Source organism: Talpa occidentalis, unplaced genomic scaffold, assembly GCF_014898055.3.
Source record: "Talpa occidentalis isolate TD23 unplaced genomic scaffold, MPIMG_talOcc4v2.1 talOcc4.13, whole genome shotgun sequence".
Classification (NCBI taxonomy): Eukaryota; Metazoa; Chordata; class Mammalia; order Eulipotyphla; family Talpidae; genus Talpa; species Talpa occidentalis.
Genome location: NW_023601322.1, coordinates 91,528,662 through 91,548,167, shown reverse-complemented (window position 1 = coordinate 91,548,167; position 19,506 = coordinate 91,528,662). Strand labels below are relative to the sequence as shown.

At 39.2% G+C, this 19,506-nt stretch overlaps 1 protein-coding gene across 6 annotated transcripts in view; it reads right to left on the bottom strand.

Annotated features, from left to right (window-relative positions):
• LOC119243609 (uncharacterized) overlaps window positions 1-19,506 on the bottom strand; it is a 782,255-nt gene that overhangs the window by 66,399 nt on the left and 696,350 nt on the right. For all 6 annotated transcript variants that reach the window (XR_008551531.1, XR_008551536.1, XR_008551535.1 and 3 more), the window contains one exon: window positions 16,051-16,146. The gene's annotated coding sequence lies outside the window, so the exon portion shown is untranslated. The remainder of the gene's footprint in view (window positions 1-16,050; window positions 16,147-19,506) is intronic.

Genomic DNA, 19,506 nt, shown 5'->3' with positions numbered 1-19,506 from the left:
AATCAATGACATTTTGTATGTTAAATTTATTTGGGGAAAATGGCACATGTCAATGAAAAGTTTAAGTGAAAATAATTAAAACTGGTCTTGTCACTTTGATTTAAAAATTTATAGCCATGGGGTAACTTTCCTAAAAAAATGTAAATAAGTGTCCATACTGGTTACTTTTATTCAGTAAAGGACAGCTTTCATTCAATTTACAAATTTTACCTTACTCTCCTCCCTTAATAAGTACTATCCATATGAGAAAGCAAAAATACATAATAATTCATCCATTTAGTGCTTTGTTAATAGACCAGACTAGCAAATCACCAACAAAACTGTAACAGCTTAGACGTGTGATCACAGCAAACTTTCCTGACAAATGTTTCTATGTGTTAATTTTCTTTTGGTGATCTAATAACTTGTTTGCTTATAATTATTGTTTTCTTTTGCAATTGGCTTTTAATCATAGCTTTTGTGCTACAAAAAGGATTGGGTCATTTCTTTATCCTTTCTTTTTTTTTTTAATTCTTCGATTTACATTATTGATCTGGGGCCAACTTAATTCACTTATAGCTGTCTCTCTCTCTCTCTCTCTGGCAGTTTCATTAGCTCATGTAATTTGCTCTTCTAGTCAGGTAGCAAGAGCTGATCAATGTGGAGCATAACAAGGACTTGGTAAAGCTGCAAAATGTTTTTCTCCAGAGTAGCGTTGCTATGCACACTCTGTGACAAGGAACTTATGAATATCATTCTTACATGTTTATAATCAGATAATTGGGAGAAACCAGGGGCTTCAGGACTTCAAGAGAATGGTTTCCAAAGGTTCTCTTTGACCTAATATCATACTCTCTCTGCAGATGGTTTGTCTCTATGCTTATGCTTTTAGCAAATTATAATAGTAAATTTCAATTACATGTTGTAAAAACACTGATGATTTAAGAATAAAGTTCTGCAAGAATAAAGGTCTGCAAGAACTATGTACTGAAAAATACAAAATAACATTCATGAAATGGAATGGCTCCATAGGTTGAATGCAATGCCACTAAAAATCATAGGTTATGTAGAAATTGAGAAGCTAATCGAACAATTTACAGAACGAAACAAGAACCAAAAACATTTTGAAAAACACTGACAACTGTTTATATGCTATAACATCTGATTTCAAGTTGTAAGAACAGACAACAGATCAAAAAAACAGAGCAAAGGAACATAGTTATATACACAAAAATACATTCAAGACAAGGCCTTGAGGGAACATTCTGGAACAATGAAAATATTTTGTATTTGATGATATGTGAAGGTGTGTGCATGGGTTGCCAAATTGTCCCAAACTGTAATCTTGTGTTTGTGATGTGTGTAACTATCTCTACCTTAATTTTACCTGAACTATGTACAAGAAAGGAAAAGAGACTCACCATCCAAATATTAAACTTTAAATGATACAACGATTAGAAAGTTTAGAGTATGGCTACATTTTGCTGGAATTTAAATATAATGACTTTTTAAATTGAATGCTTAGCAAATAGTTTCAGTAAAAATCAAAGCAACAATATTAAAAGTAATCTAATCTTGAGAGAGAAACATCCTTTTTAAATCATAAATGATAAATAGAAAATTTGTAGTAATGTAGCATGCATTTTTATGTGTTTTGATCATTTCTGTATTTATGGTTTTTTTTAAGTACAAGACTTCTGTTTAAGTAAATCTATTCATATCTACGAATTGTTCTTATTTTCAACAGAACTTGTTTTTAATGAAAATAACCTTAAAACAACCTAAATACGCTGAAAAGCAAAGCCAAAGGAAGATGGAACTAAATCATGTCTTATAAACCCTCCACCCTACCTATCATTAGAGTTCTAGAACACATCCTACCAGGCATTTTTCAAAATAAATATACCACATTAAACAGTGAGGAAACATTGATTAATACCACTCTACATGATTCAAAGATACAAGGATCCAACCTCTACAAATGCATGTCACCCCACCACAAAAAACCCTCAGCCCTCCAACATCGCCTGCTGGGTCACCTTCCTCCATAATCCCCTCTCCTTATAGCTTAGATTCCACAGTCAGGTTTCTAGGTTTGGTTTGGTTTTGTCTCACGCTTTGTTTCTCTATATTGCACATGTAAGTTCTTTGGCTAGATAGCCAAGAACAGGATTGTATGGGCCTCTTTGGTGGTGCAAGGGGTTAAAAATGCAACCTATGAAACTACTTGCAGCCACTGCAGCAAGAGTTCTATCCCCGGCCAGGGAGCTACCCACATGATGCAGCAGACCTCTCCTGACTTGCTCGCTGCTCCCGTCAGCAGTGTATTTTCAGTCAGTCTGCCTGTTCTGTTCCCCACTCTGTCTCTGGTGAGTCCTCTCACCTCCCACACCTCTGGTCTGTACCCCAGTTCTTGTATGCATAAATAAATAATTAAAAAAAAAAACAGGATTGTATGTTATCTCCATTTTTAGTTTTTTAAAAATATTTATTTTGTTACATCAGCGTTCATTTTCGTACAATATGATTTCTCCCCTCAAGTTCCACTCCTAGGAATCTACCCAAAGAACACAAAAACACTAATTTGAAAAGAAATCTGCACTCCTCTGTTTACTGCAGCATTATTTACAATAGCTAAGATATGGAAACAACTCAAATGTCTAAAGAAAGAGAAGAATGAATCAAGAAGATATGGTATATAACTATTTTTAGTTGTTTTTTTTTTTTTTTTTTTTTAAAGTAAGTTCAATCTACTTTCCAAAATGGTCTTCCAATGTACATTCCCATCTACAGTATAATGTGGTCCTCTTTCTCCATATTCTAACACTTCCTGACATCACAGCTTTTTTCTTTTTTTAAAGATTTATTTATTTATTTATACAAGCACTGGGTACAGTCAGAAGCACGGGAGGGTGAGAGAATTCACCAGAGCCAGAGTGAGGAACAGAACAGGCAGACTGACGAAATACACTGCTGAGGGGAGCAGTGGGCGGCAGGAGAGGTCTGCGCGCCATGTGGGACCCACCTCCGGTGGCCAGGGAGCAGCCGGGGATAGAACCAGTGCCTCAGAGGCTGCGGGCAGCTTCGCAACCCAGCGCTCAACCGCTGCACCACCGGGGAGGCCCATCACAGCTTTTTTAAGAAGAGGAATAATTCTGACACCATTGATGATCTTTACGTTCCCCTCTTCAGCTCCATCTCGTTCACTCTCAATCTAGACAACAAATTATCTTTCAATTGTAAAATATTACCAGTGACAATCTCTATGTTTGTATATATAACATATATATCATTTATATAATAGATGCCCATACAATTATATCATTTACATAATAGATGCTTTAAAATCTAAAGAAATAATATCACACCCTATATTTCCTTCTACATGGATGCTCACCATTATCTTCATGAGATCTATCTATGATGAAATTATGTGTAGTTTTATGAAACATACACTGTGTTCCTTCTTTCACTTAACGGCATCAATTTCCTTTGTTTACAATACTCTGAGCTCAGGGACTAGAGCAAGTGAAGTGATCCACGAACACCTGGATATCATGGGAAGCAGGGTCTATATATAAAGTTTTGTGAAGATTTGAAAGCAGCCCAGATTTGGATTCTCCATTTCATAAAAGAAAAAAAAAAAAGAAAAATGTGAAAGACATTTAAAAATAAAATAAAAAGGATACTAAAGTACAACTTAATCTACATACTTATACCAAAGATGGTAATCAGTAATCGACATTTTTGCTGACTACAGGGAAAACCGAAATGCTTGATTTTTATTGAATAACATGTAATTGAGGATGGAAAACATTATCTTATTAAAAACAGTGACCTCTCCCTCCCCACTATATCAGTGCCACCTAGTATCTCCATTAGCTTATTAATTCTGTGGTAATTTCTGAGGCCCAAGGAAAAGGAAATATAACCCACACTCATTGATTTGTGACATTTTTTTTTTCCTATTCCTGGAACAAGAGCTCTGAGTTTGAGAAACACACACAAGAAAGCAGAGTTTTCTGTCTCATCTTATGACACTCATTCATGCACCTCTCCATCCCCAAGCAGCTCTGGTGCTGTGATCCAATTTTGGATCCTGGCAGCCTCCTCTCACAGACAACAACAATATAGTAAACAGCTGGAGGGAGGTGCTACCAGCCCAAACACAGGATGCACCACAGGATGCACATCTGTAATGAACTCACAGTGTCAAATCTGCTCCTCCACTAACCTGCGAGCTTCAACAACAGAAATGTATTTTCTCATAATCTGGAGCCAAAATCCCTCATCAAGGTGCAGAGGGGGCTGGGAGCTGATGAGGCCTCTATTCCTGGCTGGCCGGCAGGGAGCTGCCTTCTGGCCATGTCCTCACATGGCCTTTCCTCTGTGCGCATGTGCAGAGATGAAAGCCTCGGTGCCTCTTTCTCTGCATTTCAGGACAGGAGTCCAGTTGGATGAATGTCCCTCCCTATGACTTCATTGTACCTGACTTAGTTACTTGAAGTTCTCATCTCTAAATACAGTCCCATTAAGAGTCAGGATTTCAACATACAAATTAGGTAGAACACAGTTGAGCCCATAACACAAACTCCACCATATGTAATTAAAATGACCAAAACTGACACAACTCTCTAAGCCTGCCCTCTGCTTGATTTATACTATTGTTTTCCTCCTGGTTTAGTTAATATTTATTCAAACTTGTATGTCTAATTAGAACACTATTTTATTTTTCCAACTTGTTATGCTGCTCTTTTTGGACTGCAAAACTGACACTTTAAACTTAGATAGGTGAAAGGAATATTTGAACTTTACCTAAGCACTGCGTGGGATTTTCTAAGGTGCCACCATGCAATATTAGAGTAAGATCTTTCTTTATTGCTGTTGCATGGGAAAAAAAAAGTTCAAGTTCAGCAAACACTGGTTTTTAGCCTATGAATTATTAATATTAAGAGGTGATTTTATATAAATGAAGAGTATTGCTTTAGAAACAATTCAATCTAAATATAAAACAGCTAGCTCAAAAGACAACAACTTGTGAAATGTAGAGTAACTACCCCAAGAGACTCAGAAATGCCTTGCTTACCATAGTCTTTTTACTATGCAATTTATTTTTTATTTTCAAAAACTGCTATACAGGAAAGGGTGTAGTTCTCCTAGATGGTAGTATTGGTAGAAAAGAGAATTCACTTAATTTTCTTCCCATTTTCACTAAGAAGTTTGATGTGGCTTTATTGTCATTTCTGCTTTTTTGCCTCTTGCTATTCTGAGAACCAACACTATATACTGAGCTCTGACAACACATTCGTACTGTGATTTCCTACTTTTGGAGGGAGAACTACTAGGAATATACACAATCTGTTACAAGGAGAAGACTAATTTGTTTATCTGAAGAACAGGTTTATACTCTTTAAAATCCATGTATATAAATAGGGGAATATAATATTAAGGATAATTTATAGATGAAAAACAATATCGGTAAGATGTTTGTGTTACATAAAGAAATGTTTAATCATGTACCTTATATTAAGATCTTTAGAAAAATTATTTAGAGTGCATTTCTATGCCTCTTTTATTATAAGTTTCACCAGCACTCAACATTCTGAGTTGATAAATTAATAAAATTTCATTAACTACTGTCAATGGTCATGAAATTTATAGTAATTTCAGTATAAATACGTCCTCACATCAGGCTAATGGCTTGGAAAAAATAATAAAAGTAATTGAAAAATTGGAGGTGAAATATGCTGTTAGTTCTAGGAAAATGTATGCATCAAAACAAATGATCCCAAAGACAGAAAAGCAAGTTTTATGCCATAATATTCTAAACTCTAGAGACAATCAAGTTAGTGTAATGGAAATATAAAGAAAACATCCTTTTATCAATATACATTCTTCATTTTGCTGTTGCTTTTAAGGCATGTAAATGTGGTCCATTTGCAAAGAAATATGTATCTCGATTATCATAACTGACCACAAGATTTAAAATCAATGTGTGGATGTGTACATAAAACATAAATTAGAAGCATTATGGCATCCTTTGGCTATTAGGTGAATGACTGTACCTTTATCTGTCATTACTGAATGAAAATAACCTATCAATTTGATAAACACCAAAGAAAGAAAAAGATTAAGGTCATCATTTAAAGCACAAAAGAAATGACTGACAAAGAACCTACTTCAAAAGTCATATTTCAGTCACATTAGAAAACTTCAAAAGTCATAATTCAGTCACATTAGAAACCCTGGTGGTGCAAAGGGTTAAGACGCAACCTAGGAAGCTATCCGAAGCCACTGCAGTATGAGTTCGAACCCAGGCCAGGGAGATACGCACATGGCATAGCAGACCTCTCCTGGCTCGCCCGCTGCTCCCCTCAGCAGTGTATTTTGGTCAGTCTGCCTGTCCTGCTCCCCACTCTCTCTGGTGAACTGCCTCACCCTCCATACCTCTGGCCTGGGCGCCAGTTCTTGTATGCATAAATAAATAAATATTTGAAAAAAAGAAAAAGAAAACAAAATGTATATCCTGACCCCACTGTATTAGTCAGCTGGGGATGTCAGAGCAAAAACCACATAAGGATAGAACAACTGAATTTAATCTTCTCACAGTTCTGGAGGGTGAAATTCTGAGATCAGCTGCCAAGATGAGGAGGTTCTTGGACATCTATACCCTGCCTTGACTGTCAGTTTTTGGTTTTAATTTTGGTAATTTTGAAGACCTAACTTCTAGCTTCTAGTTCCCTGATTGTTTCTTCAATGCTATCAAACATACTTATTAGACTTTGAAGAATTACGCATGATGGTATGATTTTTGTTTCTAGAATTTTCATATGAAATTTTGCTGTAATTTCCATTTTACTACTTAAATTTTACATATGTTTACCTTCCTCTTAAAATCCTTAAAAAAAAAAAAGGGCCTTCCTGGTGGTGCAGCGGGTTGAGCCCTATGTTGTGAATCTGTCCGCAGCCTCTGCAGCATGGGTTCAATTCCCAGCCTGGCAGGGAGAAACCTACATTGCATGACAGACCTCTGCTGCCTAGCCCGCAGCTCCCTCAGCAGTGTATTTCAGTCTGTCTGACTGTTCTGCTCCCCGCTCTGTCTCTGGTGAATTCTCATATCCTCCCACGCCTCTGACTATACCCCAGTTCGTGTATAAATAATCTTTTAAAAAATCCTTAAAAATATCCATTATATATACTTTGAAGGATAGCTCCAATATTTACAATATGTACATCACTGTGGAATTATGGTTCTCTTGATTACATTAACAATCAAATAGCAAGTTAATCTACCTTCTATTTTTTTAAGAGAGAAGAATCAGAGATTCCTCTCACCAGAGCAGATAATAAATGATGGTATTGCATGTAATAAAATGATGACATTGGAGAACTTATCCTATGCAATGACAGTCAAGAGGATACATCTAAGTGAATAAAGAAGCTATCAAACGGGAAAGTTAAGTATTCCAACTATGTTTACATTTTTGTCTGTTTCTTCTTTAAATTTGGTAAAATTTCACTTGTTTCTTTAATAGTCTCATTAGAAGCATGCAGCTAAGGATTGTTAAGAAATTTTGATAACACTTTCTGCGTCTAACACTTACCTCTACTTTGAAGGTATTTTTCTGAAAGTGTGAACAAATCACCTTTCCTACGATGATGTTTGCAGTTTATTTCTTCACTTACCTGTTTTATAAATTTCAGTCCTTATCTTTATATTTAAGTGCATTTCTCAGCAACAGCATGTAGTTGGATTTCCCTTTTTAAACCTTTCTGATAGCCTCTTTATAATTGAACTATAGATGTATTTATAAATAGGGCAATTAGAGATGTTTTTGTTTGTATCTACCATGTCATTATTGCTTTCTACTTTCTTGTCTTGTTTTCATTAATTCTTTACTGCCTTTGGTTCAATCAAAAATAGTCCATTTCAGTTTTGAACTAGCAAATGTTTTGAACTAGTTTTGAAAGAGCAAAGCATTCAGTTCTTGTTTATCTGAAAATGTTTTCATTCCAAATTTTGAAGGTGATTTTTGCTATAGATAGAACATTAGGTTGATGATTTTCTTTTAGTATTTTAAATATATTGTTAGTTATCTTGAGTGTTTCTCCTTTTTAGATCTCACTGAACTTCTTAGATTTGTAGATACATTTTTCAACAAATTCATAAAATTACACTGATTTGAGTGTAACTGCCTAAAACTTTGTTTACTGAAGTGCTTAATGTTGATGCCAGGAGAGAACTGGCCTTCCATAAGAGCTCTTTATTTTGACAAGCCAGACACCATACAAATATTTAAAGGTTATTGGTAATTTGTTTATTAGTGCTACTCTTTCGTTTTTCTCAATAAAATTAAAAAAGAATTGTTCCCATTGTGTGTGTCTCAGGCTACATTTTGTAATACCTGACTTGTCTCTTCCAGATGTAATAAACATTTACAGGCCCAATGCCAATGCAAGCTAGCAGGCAGCTACTCTTCTGTGAAAGGCACTGCCCATCGCAAAGCAGCACATCAGAGCTTTCACGCATTCATCACTTTATCTTAAGATTTTATTAAGAAAAACATAGGGTGGGCCTCCCTTGGTGGTGCAGAGGTTGAGCGCTGGGCTGCGAAGCTGCCCGCAGCCTCCGCAGAGCCAGTTTGATCCCCAGCCACCAGCGAGTGTCCCACATGGAGCAGCAGACCTCTCCTGCTGCGCCCGCTGCTCCCCTCAGCAGTGTATTTCGTCAATCTGCCTGTTCTGTTCCCTGCTCTGGCTCTGGCAAATTCTCTCGCCTTCCCACATTTCTGACTGTACCCAGCGCTTGTATAAATAAATAAATAAATCTTAAAAAAAAAAAAAAGAAAAACAGGGCTAGTAAGAGTAGTCTATCTATTTGCATACCAATCAAAAGAAAAATAATGTTTGTATTATTGCATTTATTTTATTATATAATTGTTCATTTCATAGGTATACACTCAATTCTGTATTTTTTTATTGAGGTGAAGTTGATTTAGAGATACAGGTTCACATTTTGGCAGATGTATATCAACACAATGGGGCCACCACCAGGGTTTCCATTGTCCTCCACCACAATCCACTGGGCCACCTCACTGCTTTGCTCCCAACATCCCCTTCACCTGGCAGCCTCAGTTTGGCATTATATTGTTATAGATCCTAAAGTTTTTGTCTGGCTTTCACCAATTAATCCCAAAGCACCAACAGATATCAAGGGAGAAATGTCAATTTGGGATCACACAATAGGAGAGGAGTGTCAAGTTCACTGGAGAGGGGCGTCCTAGTTTCATGAGGTTGGTTGCCAAGGTGGGGTGGTGAATCATAGCATCCATCATCACATGTTCTGGACTGGGCTATAGCAGGACATGTGCATAAGAGCCACCTGCTCCTTCATATATTTCACTAGCATAGAAGTCTCCACCTAGCCCTATGCATTTTAGCAGGCTACTGAGATCTAAGTCACTTCTAGGTCAGTGTTCTGTCATCTACAACTGAGCTGCTATCAGGATTTGGCTGGTTCTAAAGCCACTTCCTGAAGACAGAAGGATTCTGCAGGGTTAGGGGAGGGGGCCTGTTTCTCACTATGATTGTCTGAATTCCTAGGCTGGGGGCTCAATCACAGAAAGGTTAGGCAAAAGAGGTTTAGGTTCAAGGGATTCTGTAACAATATTTGTATGGTTTATTTTGGTTTATTTTGTCTGTTCCATTGTTTTGATTCTTCATTTAATTATTACTTAAAATTCTGTGAACTTTCTTGACATTTTAATTTTGTGTTTTCATTGATTGAAAAATTATCCTGAAATGTTTCATTAATCCTAATAGAAAGAACCATGTTTCTACTCTGTCTTTTTCTCTTGCTATCCACATCCATATTTTCTCATTTGAATGAGATGCTTTGATTGTGTTCTGGATGTTTTATGTGAAAAGTTACACTGATAATTAAAATTTGCTGTGATGCTATTTACTTCCCAACATCATTTTTTTTCTTTTCTTTCAATAGATATTTATTTTAGAGACATTATGTTTGCCTGATTACTTTCATTCACTAAGAAGTTGAGTAACTTAAAGTGGGGTTTTTGAGCTTGAAAATTTATTCTATTTCCTGTTCATTTCTACTGCTAGGGGCTCAGCTAAAACCTTGAGTGATTTCCAGAGACCATAGCTTCTAACAGATTCTAAACTCTAAATTGTGTTCCTCAAGTCTAACAAAAGCTCAACTTAGGTTATTAGCGTCTCACCATAGCTGTTCAAGTTGCCAACAGCTCTGGGGAAAGTGTCTTCTGGGAAGTGATCACAGCAAATGGCAGCTCCACTTTCTGCTCTCAACCTCAGGCTCCAATTCCACACTCTATTGAGAGCTTCCTAATCTCTTACAACATATTTTCAAAACTAATTTTCAGCTTTATAATTTTTTTTTTCAGCATTGGGCTTGATCAAGGAACTTAGTACATAAACACCAAAAATAAGAATTGTGTGCTAAGGAATAAAGTTTGAAAGTCTGTTGGGAATAAAGTTTGAGTTTTGGTACAAAGAGTTGTTTTAAAATGATTTCATAAATAAAATGTTCATTTCAGTCTTCAAGAAGAAAGATATGATCACTCCACCTCAGGATTCCATGACATAAGATAAAAACTAATGTTATCATAAATTGTACATAAATTTGTTTAGTTTCCTACAATTTTGATAATTCTTATCTCTGCTACAGACAAAGTTTGAATTGAAATTTTGGCTTAAATACATCACTCCCAATTATACTATCAAACTTGTAAAGGAAAAAAAAAAAAAACATGGATTTTAATGTTTTGTTATTGCTCCAACTTTTTTTTTGGTATGGCATACAAAATAAATGAAAGGGGGCCTCCCTGGTGGTGCAATGGGTTAAGTACAGCAATGGGTGAAGCACAGCTATCCCCAGTCTCTGCAGCCCAAGTTTGAATCCCTAGCTGACCAGGGAGCAACCCACATGGCACAGCAGACTCCTCCTCTCTCGCCTGCTGCTCCCCTCAGCAGTGTATTTCAATCAGTCTGCTTGTTCTGTTCCCCACTCTGTCTCTGGTGAATCCTCTCACCCCCTGCACGTCTGGCCTGCACCCAGTTCTTGTATGCATAATAAATAAATCTTTAAAAAAATAGATAAAAATAAATAAAACAAGGCCTCGCTGGTGGCACAAGGAATTATGACATAACCTTTGAAGCTATCTGCAGCCACTGCAGCCTGAGCTTGATCCCTGGCCAAGAAGCTACCCACATAGCACAGCAGACCTCTCCTGTCTCACCCACTGCTCCCCTCAGCAGTGTATTTCAGTCAGTCTGCCTGTTCTATTACCCACTCTGACTCTGGTGAATCCTCTCATCCCCAGCACCTCTGGCCTGTACCCCAAATAAATCTTAAAAAAAAAAAAGTGAAAGATGCATCTTTCACATGAACATTTTTCTAGTATTCTGTTTTAAAGGATACTTATTTTTTTTAAGAAATGATAAATTGGGCAAGGGAGAGAGACCTTTAGGAATATATAAAGCCCAATTAATCTTTCCTTTAAATATTGGGTTTACCTATGTGAGTTAACATTCTTTAATAAATCAAGCTGGGGATCTCAAAGATGAACAAAATGCTAAATGTAGCAGTGGAAGAGCACATGAATAATTTTTAAGATGCACTCACACTGTATAAAGTTATTCATAAAAAGAAAACTTTGCTACAATATTTTCCAATTTTAATTTTCCAAAAGTAGAAAACATTGTGTGTAAAGAAATAACTTGATATAACAGGAAAAAGAACAAATATACACTCAGATAACTGCAAATAATCATTTTTATGTAGATTATATCATCTACACTAAAACTCCACATTTAAATCCTAGTGTGAATCTAAATGCACTACCTAAAAGTTAATACTTTCATAACTCCAAAAGAATTAATGCAAATTATTAATGGACACAGTTATTACCTAGAACCTCCTCATGTCACTTAATTAGATATTTAGTTCAAAGATGATCTTGAATCACCTAATTTTCTTCTCTACTTCATGTTTCTATACTGTTCAAACTTAATGCCCCAAATTAAAAAACAAAGTAGATGAAAGTTAATTCAACTGATTACAGAGAACATTTCACAATATATACAACTATTGGATCACTATGTTGTATGCTTGAAAGTAGTATGCTACATGTAATTAATGTCAATAAAAATAAACAAAAAGCAAAGTATAAAGATATAACATAGTACTGCCTGTTAATTCACAAATATAGAAAGGCATAAACTGAAACTAGATAATGAAAACATCAAGCTGTAGTTGGTGACACTGGAGCAGCTGGTGACACTGGAACAGGAGGCGAATTAGAGGGACACAAGGAGTTTTAATAGCATCAGTCCTGTTTTTTTCTTACATGTTTGGCCATATGGGTCCCTGATGTCCCTTTCATTATTCTTCCAAGTTTTGTGCATGCCATCATAAATAAGATTTTGGGTCTCCCCGGTGGTGCAGCGGTTGAGTGCTGGGCTGTGAAGCTGCCCACAGCTTCTGCAGCGCCAGTTCAATCCCTGGCCACCGGCAAGGGTCCCACGTGGTGCGCAGACCTCTCCTGCCGCCCGCTGCTCCCCTCAGCAGTGTACTTCGTCAGTCTGCCTGCTCTGCTCCTCGCTCTGGCTCTGGTGAATTCTCTCACCCTCCCAAGCTTCTGACTGTACCCAGTGCTTGTATAAATAAATAAACAAATAAATCTTTAAAAATAAATGAGATTTTTAAATGTGAAGCACAATCAATGGAAGAAAAACAGTAGCATATATATTTCCAAAATTACAAGAAGCTATCCAGGTGGGGGTGGGGGAGTCTATAGTAGGGAAAAACATGACTAGCCAAAATACATAAAGCTCAGAATATAGAACAACACTGAAGATATCAATTACTGTAAAGACTTTCAATCTGAATAAAAATCAAAATCTAGCCATACATAATTTTAAAAGGACAAAGTATTCTATCTCTAAAACCCAATAATTGTACAAACGGAGCTCAACAAGATAAATTCTCACTAAGACAAATAGTGAAAATATAATCAGACAAAATAGAATTCAAAATCAAATTCAAGTCTAAATCACTCACAGGAACATGATGAAAAGGATTACACCTCCAGCAACTATCCTAAATCATTATGAGTTAAGCAATATAACTCAAAACAAATAATGCAACCACTTCAGAACTATAAGTAGAAAATAGCCAGTCAACAATTATAATGGAAGATTTTTCACAGAATTTTGATAGAAATCAAGTGAGCAAAATACCATAAAAAATCAATTAAAATACGAAATTTTATATCCTAGTAGTAGAAAATACACAGTTCTTTATTTTATATACGATGTATAGTTCTCAGACTTGAAATTTTGACTAAAAATTAATCAACGTCTTCAAAAGCCCTCCAAAGTTCTGACAGGCCACAGGCACCAATTATTATACAAGAAATAAAGATGAACAAATACTGATCAATTTAAGCCCTAAATGCTTTTTGATAGATTCCAGCAAGCTAGTCTTAGAAAATAATTTAAAATATGTAGCATTATTGTTCCAGTATTATTCATACAGGATAATGAGTAACCTGATGTCTAAAAGGTCAATACATAAGCATATCATGGGATATCTGTGATGGAATGCACTCTAGGAAAATGTACTCTTTGGTTTCCAGTCAAGTAGGTAAGGAGATTAGAGGTCTCAAGTCCATCCCAAATGAGACAACTGAGAGAAAGCAACAACTCTCTTTAGATCTGCTACAGAAATGAGATCACAGAACAAAGCATGACCCCCAAAATTGGAAGGACAGGCTGGCAGATATAGAAACTACATAATAAATCACAATGTCCCAGCAGAGTCATCTCTTCAGGAAGCTCACTCTGGTAGGGAAATTATTAGAGACTCAGAGTGGAAATTTTTGAGAGTCAAATCCCTGTGTGGAATCCAATCACTGGATGGTCCCCACACGGAGAGTTCTAGTCTTCACACTGATCATTGTAGAGAAATAGAGAAATTCCTCATACTATCTGGTGGGGTGTGGTGGAGGGTTGCTGGGTGAAAAAAGAAACCATTTTTCTATACACCAGAGAACTGTTCACTGTTCTCTTTAACAAGCTCTGCTCTCAGGAGAAACACCTTACCAGAGAATAAGCTGCTGGGACTAGATCAGAGTCTTCCCAAACCGCAGCAGAGACATGCAACTCCAGCTCCCCCTCGCATGCCACAAAGGAAGGGAGGCACCCAATTTAGCCACCTCTAGCCACCTTGTGCCTCCCAGATGGTGAAGGAAGCTTGAGGATCGCTAGGGAAGCAGAATTCAGAGGCACCGGCTCACCCAAAACTGTTCCACTACATTACCAGGGTCCGTTACACAAACTCCTTTTACCCACGTCACCTATGCCTTCAACAGAACATTGCTAGCACATTAATAAATAAATAAATAAATAAAGCTAGGGCACGTGTCAGAACCAGATGCAGATGTGGCAGAATGTTGGCATTTGCAGAGGAGGAATTTTTTAAGATTATGATTAATATGCTGAGGGCTTTAGTGGAAAAGGAAACAAGCAAGAACCAGTGGGGAATGCACTGCAGGGTAAATGAGATGGTCAGGCTTTTACTCCGTGGCCTCTGTGGCCTTCGCCTGTGGCCTCGAGTGCGGGAGGCACATGGCCGTGGGGCCCATGCTCCTGAGGGTGGCACCTGGAGCACGGAGTGGGCATGTGCCAGTGGGCGCACCTGGGCCTGGAGGCTGCGGCCAGAAGGGCGGTGTCACTCAAACAGGAAAAAAAAGCCACTGCAGGGAAAACAGCTATGAGGGGGGAGCGAGGATGCGTGAGGGAGACACCACGAAATGACACCTGAGAAAGCCCAGAGGAAAAACCATCAAGAGCTTTGCAGGGGGCCCAAGTTGCTGTCTCCCTGCTGGCTTGTTTCCCCTGCGCATTATTAAAAAACCTGTGGGGATGATGCCAAGTGTTCCAAGGTTCTCATTTAAGCTTCCTGAACAGGCAGTCAGCCTAGCCGGCCCGGGATGGCTGCAAACAGGCGCACAGAGGGTGGATATTCTTAGAAAGGAAAACAAATGCCGCTTCTGGTTTCTGGTTTCGCATATGAGGAGCTTGGACATTTCCACTTTTTCCTAGCAAAATTTAAAAATCTGAGACTAAAAAGCCAGCAGCTTTTCAATGATGGAGAAGATGAACAAACAGCAACAAACACTGCCCCAATCACTGAGAAAGGAAAGATGCACGCAGAGAAAAGTGACTTACCAGCCACGGGAAGGTCATGTGCAGAAGCATCTGGGGAGCCAGTGGTGGACAGAAAAACCCGAACTGAAGTTGATGGATGTAGGGTAAGGAAAAATATCAGGCTTTTCTGCCTTCCCGCCATCAGGATGGATGAGGGAACCTGTGATCCGGAATGCATGCCTGATGGCGGGCACCTGGAGTGGGTACACCTGGGCTAAGACTGTGCTTTTAAGGGCGGCATCACGGGGACGCCAGGAGAAGCCGAAAGAGAAGCCGATGAAGAAGCCAAGAAGCAGCAGAACGAACAGAAGAGCAGAGAAGCCGAGAGAAGGCCAGAGAGCCCAGATAGAGTGAGGACTTGCTGTGGGCTGGGAGGCCTGCCAGCCTCCCGGCCCCCCAGTACCCCTGCCTGCTGTGTACTGGGTAAATCCCAATAAAAAGCCTGCAAAAAACCACTGAGGACTCTGACTCCTCCTTTACCCAGTCTGCTGGATCAGAGAACCTGCACTGTGCCTGTTCCTGCCTTTATAATGGATTTGCTGAAGGTTCAGTGTGGACAAATGAGAGAATAATAAACTTCAGGGGGATCTAGGTCACATTGGGTCACATTTACCCCCACAAAAAGCTTCACCAGATTGACACAGTAAGTATCAGAACCAAATCCCCTTGAGCTTTGGGCAGGGCAAAGGAACTGTTTTGAAACGAAGCAGAGTATTCAGTATTCTGTTCCTTGGATCAAAGCCGGGCCTTTGGGGGAAAAAAAAACAAAAAAAAAACTAACCACAACCTAACTTGCTAGAATATTATCAGAATCTAACTCACCTGGGAAGGGTAATGCCCAAGTGCAGTTGGCACGAACCTTCCACAGCACGAGCAGGAAAACACCCAGCTGGGGTCCATTCTAACAGTCCTCTTCACCTAAGGGCAGAGAACAAAAACACTCAGGAAATTCACAGCCCAGAGGCACAGCCCCCACTAGCAGACACACCTCACCACCACGGTGCTCAAGACTTGTTTACAGCAATTCATTTTACCAGGCATGTGGACATGATTAGGGGGAAAATCCCTGGGTTGATGATAACGCCACAAAGTTTGCTAACTGAAAAGCAAAGGAAAACAAAAGCTGAAAAATTAAATAGACTATTCAAGAACTTAGGAAACTTCAAAAGGGGTAATATGTGCCTACTTGGAACATCAGAAAGAGAAAGGAAAAAAAAAAAAAAGCATTTGAAACATGACTGAGAATTCCCCCAGTAACATCAGAAACCCTAGCACAGATGTGAAAGCTCAGAAAAGACTAAGCAGGATACAAACAACAAAAAATACACCTAGTGGGCCTCCCTGGTGGCTCAGGCAGTTGAGCGCAGCGCTGCGAAGCTGTCCACAGCCTCTGCAGTGCTGGTTCAATCCCGGCCGGCCAGGGAGATTCACACATGGCGCAGCAGACCTCTCCTGTCGCGCCCGCTGCTCCCCTCAGCAGTGTATTTCAGTCAGTCTGTCTGTTCTGTTCCCTGCTCTGGTGAATCCTCTCACCCTCCTGTGCATCTGGCCTATACCCCAGCTCTTGTACAAATAAATAAATCTTAAAAAAAAAAATTAAAAAAAAAACACAAAAGGAACAAAAAGTTTGTAGGACAAAAATGAAAAATGAACAAGGGAAATAAATAGAAACCAGTAAGAAATAAGTGTCTACACTAGTCCAACTACATCCATAATCATCTTGGATGTCAATGGCCTAAATGTACCAATTAAGTGATGAAGATCTTCAGAGCTGATCAAAACAATAAATACAAGCATATATTTTACATAAGAAACCCACTTTAAATAGAAATACACCTATAGATTAAAAGTAAGTAGATGGGGAAAATATATACCATTATTGAAATTTCACAGCAACTGCATTAATTTCAGACAGAGCAGATGTTAAAGCAAGAGATGTTATGAAAGATAAAGGGCTTGAATTAATTCAGTCCCCAATCCCTCTCTACAGGTGAACTTTAACCATATCACCAATGGAACGTTCTTACCAATGTCACCGATTTTTAAATTCAAAGACCAGTTCTCAGTCTTCATTTCCTTTGACTATGGATCAGCGTTTGAAAAATTATTAGATTGCCAGGTCTTCACCATTTCTGATTTTCTTCTTGTTGGTGTTTCCTTTTCATTTGCTGTTCCTTTATATTCTTCCAAGTTTCGTGTTTGAGAGGCCACAAAATCAGAACTTAAGCCTCTTCTATTTACCATCTCTAGTGACTCCAGAGGTGATGTCCAAATTCATGTGAAAACCTGCCAGAACATCTGTCAGTCTGGATCTTGTTTCTGACTGCAGATGTTTACACCATACTAGACATTTCTACACTGCAAATGTAGCATGTCTCATTTCAGTCTTCCAATCTTCCCTTTCAAAACGGCTCCTCTCAAAATCTTCATTTTATTACACCAGACCATCTCATTTTCCAATTTAAAAAAAAAAATGTTTGGCATTATCTTTGGTTCCCCTTCTGTGCAATAACCATTGCATTAAGCTGCAGCTCCCAGGATACACAGATTCCAGAAAAGTAAAAAAAAACTAAGTTTTTTGATAAATGGCATTTTAGGTTTTTTTTCTTTCTCTCCTATATCTTTAGCTTGAGTTCTGATAAATCTCAAAATAAATTTGATCAACAAAAAGAGCAATTGTCTTTCCAAAATTCATTTTAAACAAATTATTTGAATGTTAACTAATATAGAAACAGTGTTAGCTTAAAAAAGCACCCAGGCTGGGGGTCGGGCCACGTCTGAGGACTCTCTCCCTTGCTCTCACAATCACGAGACACTCCTAAGGCTCACGGGGCAACAACGACAAGGCTGATTATCAAACAGGAAATTTGGGAAAATGAAAGTTTCTAAAGCCACAGTGTGCAGCTGTCTCACACCAGGGAGTGTCCCCAGTAAGCAGAGAGCAAACCCAAGGCTGCTGTTCAAAATGGGGCCCTCCCCTCCACAAGGGCCTGGAGCCTGCACCAAGGCTGCTGTGGCCCAAGGTTTACCTGAAGGTGGCAGCTAAAGTTGCTCACGCTGCTGAGATGGCACCACAGCTGCCAGCAACACCTACTTGAAGGCTGGGGGGGCCCTTACCAGACACAGGACCGGACAGTGCCAGAGGCACCAATGCAGGAGGCCAGGCAGAGGAACAGTTCCCAGAGATGGCAGGATTGGTCAGCAAGGCTGACGGTGCAGGGCACGGTGGCTGTATCAGCCTCTGGGAGCCCGGTACAGGCCCCTGGGCACAGGCTGATTGTGCCAGTCAGCAGGTGGTGCTAAGACCAGGCCGAGGCAAGAGCAGCGGTTTGGCTGCAGTTTGAAGCAGAGATCAGATGTGGAGGATTCGGAGGTCTACAAAGTTGCTGCTAGGGGGTCAGAGAACTCTTCCTGAAGATTCTGTATCCCAAGGCCTGAATGTTAAGGTCTGAAAGACGCAGCCTGATGCAGCCCTGACTTATAGCCCCTGCCTGTCAAGCCTGATTGGCCGTCTGATTAGTGCAGGTCAAGCTCCAATGAGAGGGCCCAACTCCAGTGGACAAGCAACAGAGAACCCAGGGCCTGCAAGTGTCCAGAGCAGACCAAGGGTGAGGCCAGGCAGGCTCATTGGCTGGGCACTCAGGGAAGCCCCAGCAGAGCTGGACTCTCTGCCCTGAGCCAGGCTGACAGCCCTGGAGCTGGGACTAGCCGCAGACTGCACACACCACCAGCCCTTAAACCCACTCACGCGACACAGTAGCAGCAGCAGTGTGAATCCTGTTTCAATATCAATGGTAATTTCTGGAAAAAAATTATTTACTAATTTAAATGTGATCTCCTTTAGCAGTACCATTCTTGGGTACCAGAGATGTTAACTTTTTGAATCTAATATTTATATGAATTTGAATTTGGGTTGCATTTCCAGTCTCTTCAACTTACAGTTACAATTGAAACAATTCATATATAAAGTTTAATATTTAGGGCCTCCCCTGGTGGCGCAGGTGAGCCTCTGAAGCACCGGTTTGATCCTGGCCGGCCTGTGAGGGTCCCACATGGAGCACAGACCTCTCCTGTTGCACCCGCTGCTCCCCTCAGCAGTGTACTTGGTCAGTCGGCCTGTTCTGGCCCCCACTCTGTCTGCTGAATCCTCTCACCCTCTCGTGCTTCTGACTGTACCCCAGTTCTTGCATAAAATAAATAATAAATAAATCTTTATTTTTTTTCATTTTGAACCGAAATATCTTAATGTATACATTTATTTTTGAGAAGAAATTCTTG